This window comes from Apodemus sylvaticus, chromosome 7, assembly GCF_947179515.1.
Source record: "Apodemus sylvaticus chromosome 7, mApoSyl1.1, whole genome shotgun sequence".
NCBI lineage: Eukaryota > Metazoa > Chordata > Mammalia > Rodentia > Muridae > Apodemus > Apodemus sylvaticus.
In genome coordinates this window covers 49466902-49482806 of record NC_067478.1, presented here as the reverse complement: position 1 = coordinate 49482806, position 15905 = coordinate 49466902, and positions in this window count along the sequence as shown.

Sequence of the window (15905 nt, the reverse complement as noted above, 5' to 3'; positions counted from 1 at the left end):
GGTTGAATTAGGAAAAATCTGGAAGAAGCTGAGGATGAGGGTGGCCTTGTAGGAGGACAAGAGATCTCAACTAACCTGGACCCCTGAGATCTCTCAGATACTGGACCACCAACCTGGCAGCATACACCACCTGATATGAGACCCCAAACACATATACAGCAGAGGACTGCTGGGTCTGGGTTCAGTGAGAGAAGATGCACCTAACCTTCAAGAGACTTACTTGATACCCTAGAAAGTTTAGAGGTCTAGCAGAGTAGGGATGGGGTGGGGACAGCCTTGTGGAGACAGGGGATAGGGAGGCGATATGGGATGTGAAACAGTCAGAGGATGGACGTGGAGGGGAATAAAATCTGGAGCGTAACAAAAATAAAATAATAAAAATAAGTACAGAATGATATGTAATCTTCAGGGAACAATGGATAATTAAAGATCCTGGCACCTATAGAATTTCCAGACTATTGTTAGTCTTATTTAGCTGTTTTTGAGTTGAAATTAGGAAGAGATTACTTATTTTTCCTTATCATGACACATGAATTTTCTTCTTTCATCATTCACTTTCTTATACTGGATTTATTATCTTTTCTTCTCTAAAAGCCTTTCTAATGCTATACTTTGTCCACACTACAAAATGTATCTTCCAATAGACACGTCAGTGCTTGACACTTTTGGATTAATCGGGGAAATGCCATTGTCATAATTTATAATTTTATTTATACAGTACATCACACACTTTTCAACACCTGTTATTGAAACAGAGTAAAAGGCTAATTTTTAAGTAGGAGAAAGACAGATAAATCAATACCGTAGTTAGTAGAGAGAGAAAGTCAGCTTATGAAGCAGCAGTGAGTCACGTGCTCATTAAAGAAATGCATGTAGATAGTGCCTGCGGTGCTATCTTGAACCTCCACCTCTCAAGCATCCTTTTCATTTAGGAGAGAATCCTGTCATTATAGGTGTCCCATATCAAAAGCTACTAATTGACAGCAGATGAAAGCAGACCCCTCTAAGGAAGCAAGTGTTTATGAGGCTGGGTTCTTTTCCTTCTTGTCCCTACTATACCCAAATATCCTCCAAGAAGTTGAATGAGCTCTGGTATCCTAAAAAATCTATTGTTGAAAACATTCCTTCAATCCTTACAGAATTAATTAAAATTTGCTACATGCCAGGTGTGTTGATAATCCAAAGGTTGGACGATATAGATTGGATGTTAACCCAATAACACATGGAAACATTGAGATTCAACAGGATGAATCACTGCATTGGAACATAATTCACAAAAATTGATGTCATTGAAATTTCTGTCCAACTAAATTCATGCCCATTTTCTTATTTTCTGCCAGTATTTCTGAAGAAAATTTCAAAAGGGTAGGAGTAAGCATGAAATCTTTGATCACACATGCTGAGAAGGTGTCTTTATACACTTTAGTAATGCCATTCCTCTGTGACTACATGCATGGTAAGAATGTGTCTATGTACTTTAGGAATGCCATTCTTTAGGTAAAGAACACTAAGGAAGGTAGTTGTGAATTGAGGGATTGCTTCATTAAGTTTGAGATAGGCTTACTGGTAATTATATTTCTTTAGCCAACCTCCCAAAATAACTGAAATGTGTGTTGGGCCCTAAACTGGGGTGTTGCAGCTTAATTTGGGAAGATATCAAACAATGGTTCCTACATAAAGCTGCACATTTATATCTCTAGAGGCAGCTTTCAAATATAAGTTGCAATATTTGCTCCCACTCGAATAGGAAAAGCAGCCCCAGGTACCGAGATATCTCAAGCCTAAGATCTCTGGGGATGCAGACCTCTGAGCTGTGTGCCAGCCAGGCGTGGGTCCTGTGTGCCTGCAGGATGCCCTCTACTATCTTCACTCCCTGAAAGAGCAGATGGGAAGCACAATTCGGTTCACAGAGACAACTCTAGTATAACATTGTTGGGGCAGGACACACCATGGCTCCCAAAGCACCCAAGAGGAGGGAAGCACATCAGCAATATGTGCTAGGGAAAACCCAGTCATCCAGTGGTGCAGAAATAGCTTTATAGGCTTGCAGGAGGTTCAAGCACCAGCCAGTAACAATAGGACAAACTAACACCAGAGATAACCAGATGACAAAAGGCAAATGTATGAAGGTTACCAACAGAAATCAAGGCAATATGGCAGCATCTGAACCCAATTCTCCAACAACAGCAAGTTCTGGATACCCCAACACACCAGTAAAACAAGATTTGGATTTAAAATCACTGGTCATGATGCTGTGAGGGGAACACAAGAAGAACATAAATAAATTGCTTAAAGAAATACAGAAGAAAATGAATCAAAAGTTAGAAGCCCTTACAAGGGAAACACAAAAATCATTTAAAGAAATTCAGGAGAATATGGATGAAGAGATAGAAGCCAATAAGGAGGAAATGCAAAAATCACTTAAAGAAATACAGGAGAACTTGGGTCAACAGGCAGAAGTCAAGAAAGAGGAAACGCAAAACTCTTAAAGAATTACATGAAAACACAAACAAGCAAGTGAATGAACTGAGGAAAACCATCCAGGATCTAAAATCAGAAGTAGAAACAACTAAGAAATTGCAAAGGGAGACAGTTTTGGAGATAGAAAACCTTGGGAAGAAATCAGAGGCCATAGATGCAAATATCAACAACAGAAAACAAGAGATAGAAGAAAGAATCTCAGATGCCGAAGATACCAGAGAAACCATGGACTCAACAGTCAAAGAAAATGCAAAATGAAAAAAAAGCTTGTAACCTAAAACATCCAGGAAATCCAGGACACAATGAGAAGACCAAACCTAAGCATTAGAGGCATAGATAAGAGTGAAAGTTTAAAACTTAAAGGGCCAGCAAATATCTTCAGCAAAATTATGGAAGAAAACTTCCTAACCTAAAGAGAGAAATGCCCATGAATAAACAAGAAGCCTACAGAACTCCAAATAGACTGGACCAGAACAGAAATACCCCCCATTGCATAATAATCAAAATCCCAAATGCACTAAACAAAGAAAGAATATTAAAGGCAGTAAGAGAAAAAAGCCAAGTAACATATAAAGGAAGACCTATCAGAATTACACTAGACTTCTCACCAGAGACCATGAAAGCTAGAAGATCCTGGGCAGATCTCATGCAGATTCTAAGAGAATACGAATGCCAACCAAAACTACTATACCAAGCAAAACTCTCAATGACCATAGATGGAGAAACCAAGATATCCCATGACAAAATCAAATTTACACAATATCTTTCCACAAACTCAGCCCTACAAAGGATAACAGGGGGAAAACACCAGTACAAGGAGGGAAACTATACCCTGGAAAAAGCAAGATAGTAACCTTCTTTCATCAAACCCAAAAGAAGATAACCAATCAAATATAAAAAATAACATCAAAAATGAAAGGAAGTAATAATCACCATTCCTTAATATCTCTTAACATCAAGGGACTCAATTCCCCAATAAAAAGACATAGACTAACAGACTGGATACAAAAACAGGATCCCACATTTTGCTGCATAGAGGAAGCATACCTTAGTGTCAAAGACAAATACTACCTTAGTGTAAAAGGCTGTAAGACAATTTTACATGCAAATGGTCTCAGGAAACAAGCTTGAGTAGCCATTCTAATATCAGATAAAATTGACTTTTAACCTAAAGTCATCCAAAGAGACACGGAAGGATACTTCTTGCTGGTCAAAGGAAAATTACACCAAGAAATCTCAATCCTGAACATCTATGCTCCAAATGCAAGGGCACCATAATTTGTAAAAGAAAATTAACTAAAGCTCAAAGCACATATTGCACCTAACACCATAATTGTGGATGACTTCAACACTCCACTCTCCTCAATGGACTGATCAGGAAAACAGAATCTAAACAGGGACACAGTGAAACTAACTGAAGCTTTGGACCAATTGGATTTAACAGATATATATATATATATAACATTTCATCCTAAAGCAAAAGAATATACCTTTTTCTCAGCACCTCATGATACCTGCTCCAAAATCGACCATATAATTGGTCACAAGACAGACTTTAACAAATATAAGATCAAACTAATCCCATGCCTCCTATCAGATCACTAGGGAGTAAAAGTGGTCTTCAATAGCAACAAAAACAACAAAAAGCACACATACACATGGAAACTGAACAATACTCTACTCAATGATACCTTGGTCAAGGAAGAAATAAAGAAAGAAATAAAAGACTTCTTAGAATTTAATGAAAATGAAGACACAACATACCCAAATCTATGGGACACAATGAAATCAGTGCTAAGAGGAAAACTCATAGCCCTAAGTGCCTCCAAAAAGAAAATGGAGAGAGCATACACTAGCAGCTTGACTACACACCTGAAAGCCCTGGAACAAAAAGAAGGTAATTCTAATTCACCCAGGAGTAGAAGACAGGAAATCATCAAACTCAGGGCTGAGATCAATCAAGTAGAAACAAAGAGAACCATAAAAAGAATCAACAAATCCAGGAGCTGGTTCTTTGAGAAAATCAACAAGACAGATAAACCCTTAGCCAGACTGACCAAAGGGCACAGAGACGGGATCCAAATTAACAAAATTAGAAATAAAAAGGGAGCTATAACAACAGAAACTGAGGAAATTCAAAAAAATATCATCAGATCCTACTACAAAAGCCTATACTCAACACAACTGGAAAATCTGGAGGAAATGTACAATTTTCTATACAGATACCAAATACCAAAATTAAATCAGGACCAAATAGATCATTTAAACAGTCCCATAATTCCTAAAGGGGTCATAGAAAGTCTCCCAACCAAAAAAAGCAAGGGACCAGATGGTTTTAGTGCAGAATTCTATCAGACCTTCAAAGAAGACCTAACACCAATACTCTTCAAACTATTCCACAAAATAGAAACAGAAGGAACACTACCCAACTCGTTCTAAGAAGCCACAATTACGTTGATACAAAAACCACACAAAGATCCAAAAAGAAAAGAGAACTTCAAACCAATTTCCCTTATGAATATCAATGCAAAAATACTAAATAAAATTCTTGCCAGCTGAATCCAAGATCACATCAAAACAATCATGCACCATGATCAAGTACAAATTAGACCCTAGAGAACCAAATAACCCTATTAAAAATGGGGTTCAGAGCTAAACAAAGAATTTTCACCTGAAGAAATTTATTTGGATGGCTGAGAAGCACCTTAAGAAATGTTCAATATCAGTAGTCATTAGGGAAATGTAAATCAAAACAATCCTGAGATTTCACCTCACACCAGTCAGAATGGCTAAGGTTAAAAACTCAGGAGACAGATCTTTCACATGTTTGGCAAGAGTCACCCCAAGATACTTTATACTGTTTGTGGCTATTGTGAAGGGGGTCATTTCCCTAATTTGTTTCTCAGCCTGCTTATCCTTTGAGTATAGGAAGGCCACTGATTTACTTGAGTTGATTTTATAACCTGACACTTTGCTGAAGTTGTTTATCAGCTGTAGGAGTTCTCTAGTGGAGTTTTTTGGGTCACTTAGGTAGACTATCATGTCATCTGCAAATAATGATAGTTTGACTTCTTCCTTTCCAATTTGTATCCCTTTGACCTCCTTATGTTGTAGAATTGCCCAAGCTAGTACCTCAAGTACAATATTGAAAAGATAAGGAGAAAGGGGGCAGCCCTGTCTAGTCCCTGATTTTAGTGGGATTGCTTCAAGTTTCTCTCCATTTAGTTTGATGCTGGCTACTGGTTTGCTGTATATTGCTTTTACTATGTTTAGGTATGGGCCTTGAATTCCTGTTCTTTCCAAGACTTTAAGCATGAAAGGATGATGAATTTTGTAAAATGCTTTTTCAGCATCCAATGAAATGACCATGTGGTTACTCTGAAGAAGGAAATGGAAGAAGACCTCAAAAAAATGGAAAAACCTCCCATGCTCATGGATCAGTAGAATCAATATAGTTAAAATGACCATTTTGCCAAAAGCAATATACAGATTCAATGCAATACCCATCAAAATCCCAACTCAATTCTTCACAGAGTTAAAAAAATCAATTATCAAATTCATCTGGAATAACAAAAAACCCAGGAGAGCTAAAACTATTCTCAGCAACAAAAGAAATTCTGGGGGAATCAGTATCCCTGACCTCAAGCAATACTACAGAGCAATAGTGTTAAAAACTGCATGGTATTGGTACAGTGACAGGCAGGCAGATCAATGGAACAGGATTGAAGATCCAGAAATGAACCCACACACCTATGGCCACTTGATTCTCGACAAAGGGGCTGAAAACATCCAATGGAAAAAAGATAGCCTTTTCAACAAATGGTGCTGGTTCAACTGGAGGTCAGCATGCAGAAGAATGGGAATTGATCCATCCTTGTCTCCTTGTACTAAGCTCAAATCCAAATGGATCAAGGACCTACACATAAAGCGAGACACTCTGAAGCTAATAGAAAAGAAACTGGGGAAGACCCTTGAGGCCATCGGTACAGGGAGAAAGTTTCTGAACAGAACACCAATAGCGTATGCTCTAAGATCAAAAATTCACAAATGGGACCTTATAAAATTACAAAGTTTCTGTAAGGCAAAGGACACCATCAAAAGGACAAATCGGCAACCCACAAATGGGGAAAAGATCTTCACCAATCCTACATCAGATAGAGGGATAATATCCAATATATATAAAGAACTCAAGAAGTTAGACTCCAGAAAACCAAACAACCCTATTAAAAAATGGCGTACAGAGTTAAACAAAGAATGCTCACCTGAAGAACTTCGGATGGCAGAGAAGCATCTTAAAAAATGCTCAACTTCATTAGTCATTAGGGAAATGCAAATCAAAACAACCCTGAGATTTCACCTTACACCAGTCAGAATGGCTAAGATTAAAAATTCAGGAGACAGCAGGTGTTGGTGAGGATGTGGAGAAAGAGGAACACTCCTCTACTGCTGGTGGGGTTGCAAATTGGTACAACCACTCTGGAAATCAGTCTGGCGGTTCCTCCGAAAACTGGGCACCTCACTTCCAGAAGATCCTGCTATACCACTCCTGGGCATATACCCAGAGGATTCCCCACCATGTAATAAGGATACATGCTCTACTATGTTCATAGCAGCCCTATTTATAATTGCCAGATGCTGGAAAGAACCCAGGTATCCCTCAACAGAAGAGTGGATGCAAAAAATGTGGTATATCTACACAATGGAGTACTATTCAGCCATTAGAAACAATGAATTCATGAAATTCTTAGGCAAATGGATGGAGCTAGAGAACATCATTCTAAGTGAGGTAACCCAGACTCAAAAGGTGAATCATGGTATGCACTCACTAATAAGTAGATATTAACCTAGAAAATTGGAATACCCAAAACATAATCCACACATCAAATGAGGTACAAGAAGAACGGAGGAGAGGCCCCTTTTTCTGGAAAGACTCAGTGAAGCAGTATTCGGCAACACCAAAACGGGGAAGTGGGAAGGGGTAGGTGGGAGAACAGGGGGAGAGAAGGGGGCTTCCGGGACTTCCGGGGAGTGGGGGGGCTAGAAAAGGGAAAATCATTTGAAATGTAAATAAAAAATATATCGAATTAAAAAAAAACTCAGGAGACAGCAGGTGTTGGCGAGGATGTGGAGAAAGAGGATCACTCCTCCACTGCTGGTGGGATTGCAAGCTGGTACAACCACTCAGGAAATCAGTCTGGTGGTTCCTCTGAAAACTGGGCATAACACTTCCAGAGGACCCTGCTATACCACTCCTGGGCATATACCCAGAGGATTCCCTGGCATGCAATAAGGACTCATGCTCCACTATGTTCATAGCAACCTTATTTATAATCGCCAGAAGCTGGGTAAAACCCAGATGTCCCTCAATGGAGGAATGGATACCGAAAATGTGATATATTTACACAATGGAATACTCAGCAATTAAAAACAATGGATTCATGAAATTTGTAGGCAAATGGTCGGAACTGGAAAATATTATCCTAAGTGGGGTAACCCAGTCAGAAAAGAATACACATGGAATACAATCACTGATAAGTGGATATTAATTAGCCCAGAACTATGAATACTCAAGACACAATTCACATATCAAATGATTCCCATGAAGAAGGAAGGAGAGGGCCCTGATCCTGGAAAGGCTTGATCCAGCATTGTAGGGCAGTACCAGGACAGAGAAAAGGGAGGGGGTGATTGGAGAATGGGTGGAGAGAAGAGAGCTTATGGGACATATGGTGACGGGGTAACCAGGAAAGGGGAAAACATTTTGAATTAAATAAAGAACATTGAAAATAAAAAAAATCTTCATTTCTCTATTATAAAAGTTTTAAAACATCTATTTGCTCAATAAAGGTACTTGGGAGACCTTTTCAAAGTTATTTGCATGACTACAATGTTGACAAACTTTTAAAGTCTTACAGAAAATTTCTATCTTAAATTTTGAAGTTTTCCATATAAGCAAGAAAAAATAGTAAACTAAAATCCATTCAATTTAAAATTAAAATAATTGACCTTCACTCCGAAGTCAGCTGAGTTTCAGGTTTTCTAATATAAGAATATTAAAATCCAGGAAAGGGAAAATCACTTGAAATGTAAATAAAGAATATATTGAATTAAAAAAAAGAAAATAATAGAGAATTATTTTTTTAAAAATTACTTATTTAATGTTATGTAAGTACATTGCCATTGTCTTCATACAGAAAAGGGCATTGTATCACATTGCAGATAGTGATAAGCAACCATATGGTTGCTGGTAATTGAACTCAGGACCTGTGGAAGAGCAGTCAGCACTCCTAACCACTGATGTATCTCCCCATCCCTGAGAATTATTTAGTAATAAAATTATTTTAGAGAAAACCTGCTATTATAAAAACTATTTGTTATTAGCATTCAAACACACACATATGTGAATAATACTGATCTTATTTCTCCAGCTGGAATATTGGATGATGACAAATATTTCTTTTAAATAGAAATACTAACCTGCCAAACATCATTTCTAAACAAAACTTATATGAATGGCCTTTTTTACATTACTTAAAGTTTATGAATTAAATGTAGAAATGTCTCACCAGTTTAAGTTAAACCTGACTCTGTTAGTGAATAGTATATGTAAAAGTAACACGGACTGAAAACAACTGCTATAAACACTTCAATAAAATTATATCATTTGGAATAGTAATACTCTCCCCCAAAACCATTAGCTATCTAGCGAAACCACAGTGCCAGGAGTGAGAAACTCAAACAGTACAGGATATGCCCCTTGCCATTGGCGGCCTTCCAGAACTTCAAAGTCAGACTCTGTTGCTGAAGATACCACCCACTTCCATCACGAGTCTTGAAGGAATAATGCTGGGACTTTCCTTAAACCTTCTTCCCGAAGACTTGGCTTCATGGTGTCAGCAGACACCATGCAAGCTGCCAAGGGAAAAAACAATGAAAAGTCCTGTCAAGTTGTAGAGCCTCTGAGCCTCAGTGATGTCCAGCATGGCCGGATATCTTCAACAGTGTGATAACAGGACATACATAAGCAAGTGCTGCTTAATTGCTGCAAGGCTTATTCAATAGGAGGGAATCTGTGACTAGTACTGTGTGCCTAGCCAACTCTCTGTGGCTGGCGATTTTATAGACCCTAAAGGAGAACCTACTATTGCCACATACCAGTATCACCCTCAGACTAATTCCAAATACCTATCCTTATATTCACATATCACTCATCAAAATATCTTGGTTTTGCAGCAGATAGAGACCATATAGGAAACCATAAATGGCCAAATGCAGACACTAACTATGGGGTGCCTATCTGGTATGGCCAACTGGTATACTACAATACAACTCTTTTTTTTTTCTTTTTGAGTATCTTCTTCATTTACATTGCCAATTTTCCCCCTCCCGAAAACCCCCTCCCCAAAGATTCCCTACCCCTCCTCACACCCCCTGCCTCCATGTATATGCCCCTCTACCCAACACACTCCTACCTCGCCCCCAACCCTCTAACCCCCCAACCCCCATCCGTTTCCCTTTGTTGGGGCGTCTATTGAGCCTTTGCCTGACCAAAGACCACTCCTCCCACTGATGCCCAACAAGGCATTCCTCTGTCACATTTTTGACTGGAACTATGTGTACCCCTTGGTTGATGGTTCAGTCCCTGGGAGTCTTGGAGTGTCTGGGTGTCCAAAGTCATTGTTCTTCCCATGGGGCTGTAAGCCCCTTCAGCTCCTCTGGACCACCCTCCAGCTCCTCCACTGGGGACTCCAAGCTCAGTCCAATAGTTGGTTGCTAGTTTCTGCCTCTGTATTTGTAAGGCTCTGGCAGGGCCCCTCTGGATACAGCCATGGCATGCTCTTTTTGGTGCACGCTTCTTGTCATAGTGTCAGGGGTTTGGTGACTGTTTATAGGATGAATCCCCAGGTAGGGCAGTCGCTGGGTGGCCTTTACTTCAGAGTCCGCTCCACACATTGCATTTTTTATTGCTCCTGTGAGTATTATGTGCCCTTTCTCAGAAGAACCATAGCACTCTCACTTAAGACCTCCTTCTTCTTGAGCTTCCTGTGCTGGGTGAATTGTAAATGGTTTACAATACAACTCTTATATACCTAAGACTCAGAGACCATCGTGGAAGAAGGAAAGATTGAAGTGTCATAAAACAAGGGGTTTTGTGGCAAGATTGGAGATTGTATCTTCTTTATAACAGGAGGTGTTCTCATGATATCATAACAATATGGTCATTAAGTAAATCCTATTTGATGATGACACCAGCTGACATTCAAAGTGGCAGGAAAAATATCAACAGGCCACACCCCTAAATGACTACAGACAGTAGCTACAGAGAAAGGAAAACTCTGTCTTTACAGGGATAAAGGTTACAGGGATAAAGGTTACTATTTCTCTGATAAAAAACCTTGACAAAAATTAACGTGGGGAAGAAAGGATTTATTTCATTGAGAGCTCCATCTAGTTCTTATCATTGAAAGCACTGAAGACAGGAAACTGGAGGCAGGAGATGATACAGAAGCCACGGGAGAGTGCTCCTTACTGGTTTGCTCCTTCTGGCTTGTGTAGCTTGCTTTTTCAAAGACCTTAGGACCACCAAGCCTAGAAGCAACCATACCCACTATGGGCGGGGCCCTCCCTCATCAATCACTGATTAAAAGGCTTCCTCCTCTCTGATGACTATAGCTTGTATAGATAAAAGACTAACCACGACAAGCCCCTAGATTGGTCATTCAATCCCCAGTGATCATCTCTGAATACATAATACATACATACATACATACATACATACATATACACATATACAAGAAACACTAAATTGATTTAGCAAGTTGTATTTATATTATTGTTGTTATACATATGTAACAATAAAGAACCAAGAGGTCACTAGTTTGTGAGCATGGGCTAGAAATGATATATATATAATACTCATGTATACAATTTGTAAAAGATAATAAAAGAAATGTTAAAATGAGGAATGGTCTTCCTACTAATTCAACCATCCATAGTAACAAAGCTAATTTCTATCTAGAACAATCAAGGTGTCTACAAAAATCCCCACCCCAGATAAGTTCAAATATAGTCATAGTTACAGTTATATGACTATATTTAAAAATATAGACAAAGCTTAGTCATATAGTTATTTTATACAGTTTTATACATCATTTCATCATCATATGTATAAATAATACCATCAAATCACACATCAAAATAAAAATTTGAAAAATGCAAGGACAAAACACACATCAAACACACCTGAGTAAAGTGCTTGCTATGTAAGCATAAAGCCGGAAGTTCAGATCGTGGCACACTCGTAAAACCTGGGTGCAAATGTACTTGTCTGTCATGCCAGCACTGGGGGATGGGTTGAAGATAAATGGATCCTATTGGATTCTTGGCCAGCCAGGCTAGCAGAAACAGGAAGGTCTAGGTCAGCATACATTGCTATGTATGCCTTAAAACATAGCAAGGAAAGTGGTAGAGGAAACATTCAGCACCAACCTCTGGCTTTTATACATGATGTATACATGGGTTTACACACACACACACACACACACACAGAGAGAGATCTTCTAACATATAATTGCTTTTATGTTTAATATGTCTTGTTATCAGGACTTTAACCTGACCTCACTTGAGCCACTGGGATACTATCATCACAAAAACAAAGCGTGCTCAGATTCTGCATGTTCAGCTCTGCTGTCTCGGACATGCAGTGCCTTTTCGGAGTCTCCTTTACCTTATCAGTAGCATGAGCATAAGGTACCCATTGGGTTGGCCTCACTACTCTGTGTGTGTGACATCATGTGTTCAGCAATTACTCTATCATAGTAGAGTGATATTGTGCTGACTTAATGGATGTATTTATAATACTCTAAGTGCACAATTGCATCTTTAACTGTCCCTATCATATCATGATTTTAAATGCATCTCAAATGACCATTTTGTATTAGATTACCAGTTAGGGGGCAAATCCCTGGGAGAAGCTAATTCTTCTTTTCTTAGCAGTAATTACTAACATCTTGCTGTTGTTGTTGTTGCTGCTGCTGCTGGTGGTGATAATGATGAAACTGCTGATGCTGTTTTCCCTAGAGGGGAGACCCAGAGAGATTTGGGGAAGCCATGAGGTAAGAAGAGGGAATGTGATTATATTTTAATTAAAATATATTTTTGAAAGTAAATGTAATATAAAATACAATTAAAAGGAAAGGGTGTTTTTTTTGCTTCTGGATTCAGATTTATTTGTATATTTTCCCACCATTTTTTTTATTTTCTAAATTCTTTGTTTACATTCCAAACGCTTTCCCCTTTCCCAGTTCCCCCCTCCCCATATGTCCCCTAAGCCTTCTCTCCACCCATTCTCCAATCACCTCCCTCCTTTTTCTCTGTCCTGGTACTCCCCTACAATGCTAGATCAGACCTTTCCAGGATCAGGGCCTTCTCCGTACTTCTTCATGGGAGTCATCTGTTATGCTACTTATGTCTTGGGTATTTAGAGCTTCTGGGCTAGTTAATATCCACTTATCAGTGATTGCATTCCATTGTATATTCTTTTGTGATTGGGTTACCTCACTTAGGATGATATTTTCCACTTCCAACCATTTGCCTACAAATTTCATGAATTCACTGATTTTAATTTCTGAGTAATATTCCATTGTGTAAATATACCACATTTTCTGTATTCATTCCTCCACTGAGGGACATCTGGGTTCTTTCCAGCTTCTGGATATTATAAATAAGGCTGCTATCAACATACTGGAGCATGTGTTCTTATTGCATGCCGGGGAATCCTCTGGGTATATGCCCAGGAGAGGTATAGCAGGGTCCTCCGGTAGTGTCATGTTCAGTTTTCTGAGGAAACACCAGACTGATTTCCAGAGTGGTTGTACCATCTTGCAATCCCATCAGCAGTGGAGGAGTGTTCCTCTTTCTCCACATCCTCACCAACACCTGCTGTCTCCTGAGTTTTTTTTTTAATTTATTGATATATTTATTTACATTTCAAATGATTTCCCCTTTTCTGGACCCCCCAATCCCCGAAAGTCCCATCAGTCCCCTTCCCTCCCCCTGTTTTCCCACTCAACCCTTCCCACTTTCCTGTTCTGATTTTGCTCTATACTGCTTCACTGAGTCTTTCCAGAACAAAGGGCCACTCCTCCGTTCTTCTTGTACCTCATTTGATGTGTGGATTATGTTTTGGGTATTCCAGTTTTCTAGGTTAATATACACTTATTAGTGAGTGCATACCATGATTCATATTTTGAGTCTGGGTCACCTCACTTAGTATGATGTTCTCCTAGCCATTCTGACTGGTGTGAGGTGAAATCTCAGGGTTGTTTTGATTTGCATTTCCCTAATGACTAATGATGTTGAGCACTTCTTAAGGTGCTTCTCAGCCATCCAAATTTCTTTAGGTGAAAATTTTTTGTTTAGCTCTCTACCCCATTTTAATAGGGTTATTTGGTTCCCTGGGGTCTAACTTCTTGAGTTCTTTGTATATATTGGATATTAACCCTCTATCAGATGTAGAATTGGTGAAGATTTTTTTCCCAGTTTGTTGGTTGCCGTTTTGTCCTTTTGACAGTGTCCTTTGCTTTACAGAATCTTTGTAATTTTATGAGATCCCATTTGTCAATTCTTGATCTTAGAGCATAAGCTACTGGTGTTCTGTTCAGGAACTTTTCCCCAGTGCCCATGTCCTCAAGGGGTTTCCCAAGTTTCTTTTCTATTAGTTTTAGTGTGTCTGGTTTTATGTGGAGGTCCTCGATCCACTTGGAGTTGAGCTTAGTACAAGGAGACAAGGATGGATCAATTCACATTCTTCTGCATGCTGACCTCCATTTGAAACAGCACCATTTGTTGAAAAGGCTATCTTTTGTCCACTGGATGTTTTCTGCTCCTTTGTTGAAGATCAAGTGTCCATAGGTGTGTGGATTCATTTCCGGGTCTTCAATTCTATTCCATTGCTTCACTTGCCTGTTGCTGTGCCAATACTATGCAGTTTTTAACACTATTGCTCTGTAGTATTGCTTGAGGTCTGGGATATTGAGTCCCCCAGAAGTTCTTTTACTGTTGAGAATAATTTTAGAAGTCCTGGGTTTTTTGTTATTCCAGATGAATTTGAGAATTGCTTTTTCTAACTCTAAGAAGAACTGAGTTGGGATTTTGAAGGGGATTGCGTTGAATCTGTATATTGCTTTTGGAAAGATGGCCATTTTAACTATATTAATCCTGCCAATCCAAGAGCATGGAAGATTGTTCCATTTCCTGAGGTCTTTGATTTCCTTCTTCAGAGACCTAAAGTTGTTCTCAAACAGATCTTTTATTTGTTTGGTTAGAGTCACACCAAGATACTTTATATTGTTTGTGGCTATTGAGAAGGGTGTCATTTCCCTAACTTCTTTCTCTGACTGTTTATCCTTTGAGTATAGGAAGGCTACTGATTTGCTTGAGTTGATTTTATAACCAGCCACTTTGCTGAAGTTGTTTATCAGCTGTAGAAGTTCTCTGGTCCAGTTTTGTTAACAGAGTATCAATGTGAAATGCAGAAGTAGAGAAAATAAATCCCCTATTATGACAGATTATGTAGCTAATATGTGACTGAATGCAGATTATCACTTAAATTAGTTTTTACAATTCATATTCAGAACCCACCCCCATAGACACATAAAAAAAAATCCAACTGAGCCTTAATACTAGGCCAGAAATACAGACAATTCTTTTTGATTAGGTATTTATTTAAGTTTCTCATCTGTTGGTGAAGTTTTAGAGACCCCCTAACATCTAACTTAGACTGATGGATTTCTTTTAAGATTTCTTTAATTGTTTGGTTTTATAAGTGAACAAACTGAGAAACAGAAAAATGAATCTTGACCACGGAAGGGACAAATGGAGCTGCAGAGCACTGTGGAACACCACAACTTATGGTATCTTCCTGGTACCATGGACCTAGCAGTAACTATCCAGATGGACTCAGTTTCCACCTGATCTTTAACCACTGTGTCCTCTTCTGACTTATTCCGCAAACACATATGTTTCCTGTTTGTAGTTGGAAGTTGGTTCACATACTACTGGAACATTGTGTCTACTGTTATGCAACTAAACTGGAAGAGGCCCACTGTGGGGAGTGGAGCAGGGCCTAAAGATCATCAAGGAAATCAAGTGCTCCTTCACGAGTGTATATTTAGCTGTTCATACCAAAAATGTCTTAATTTGTTATTTGTATTAGAATTAATAGTTGGAAAAGAATATCTTCATTTTACTCTACCCTATTTAACTCTATTATGTCTAACTTATCTACACGTATGTTAACACACAACAAAGTTGTATAGTCTTGTATTATTGAAAGAACAAGTCCATCCATCTTCATATATGTACACATACACTTACAAATATGCTCTAATATAATGAGGATACCAGATGGACATATTTATTTA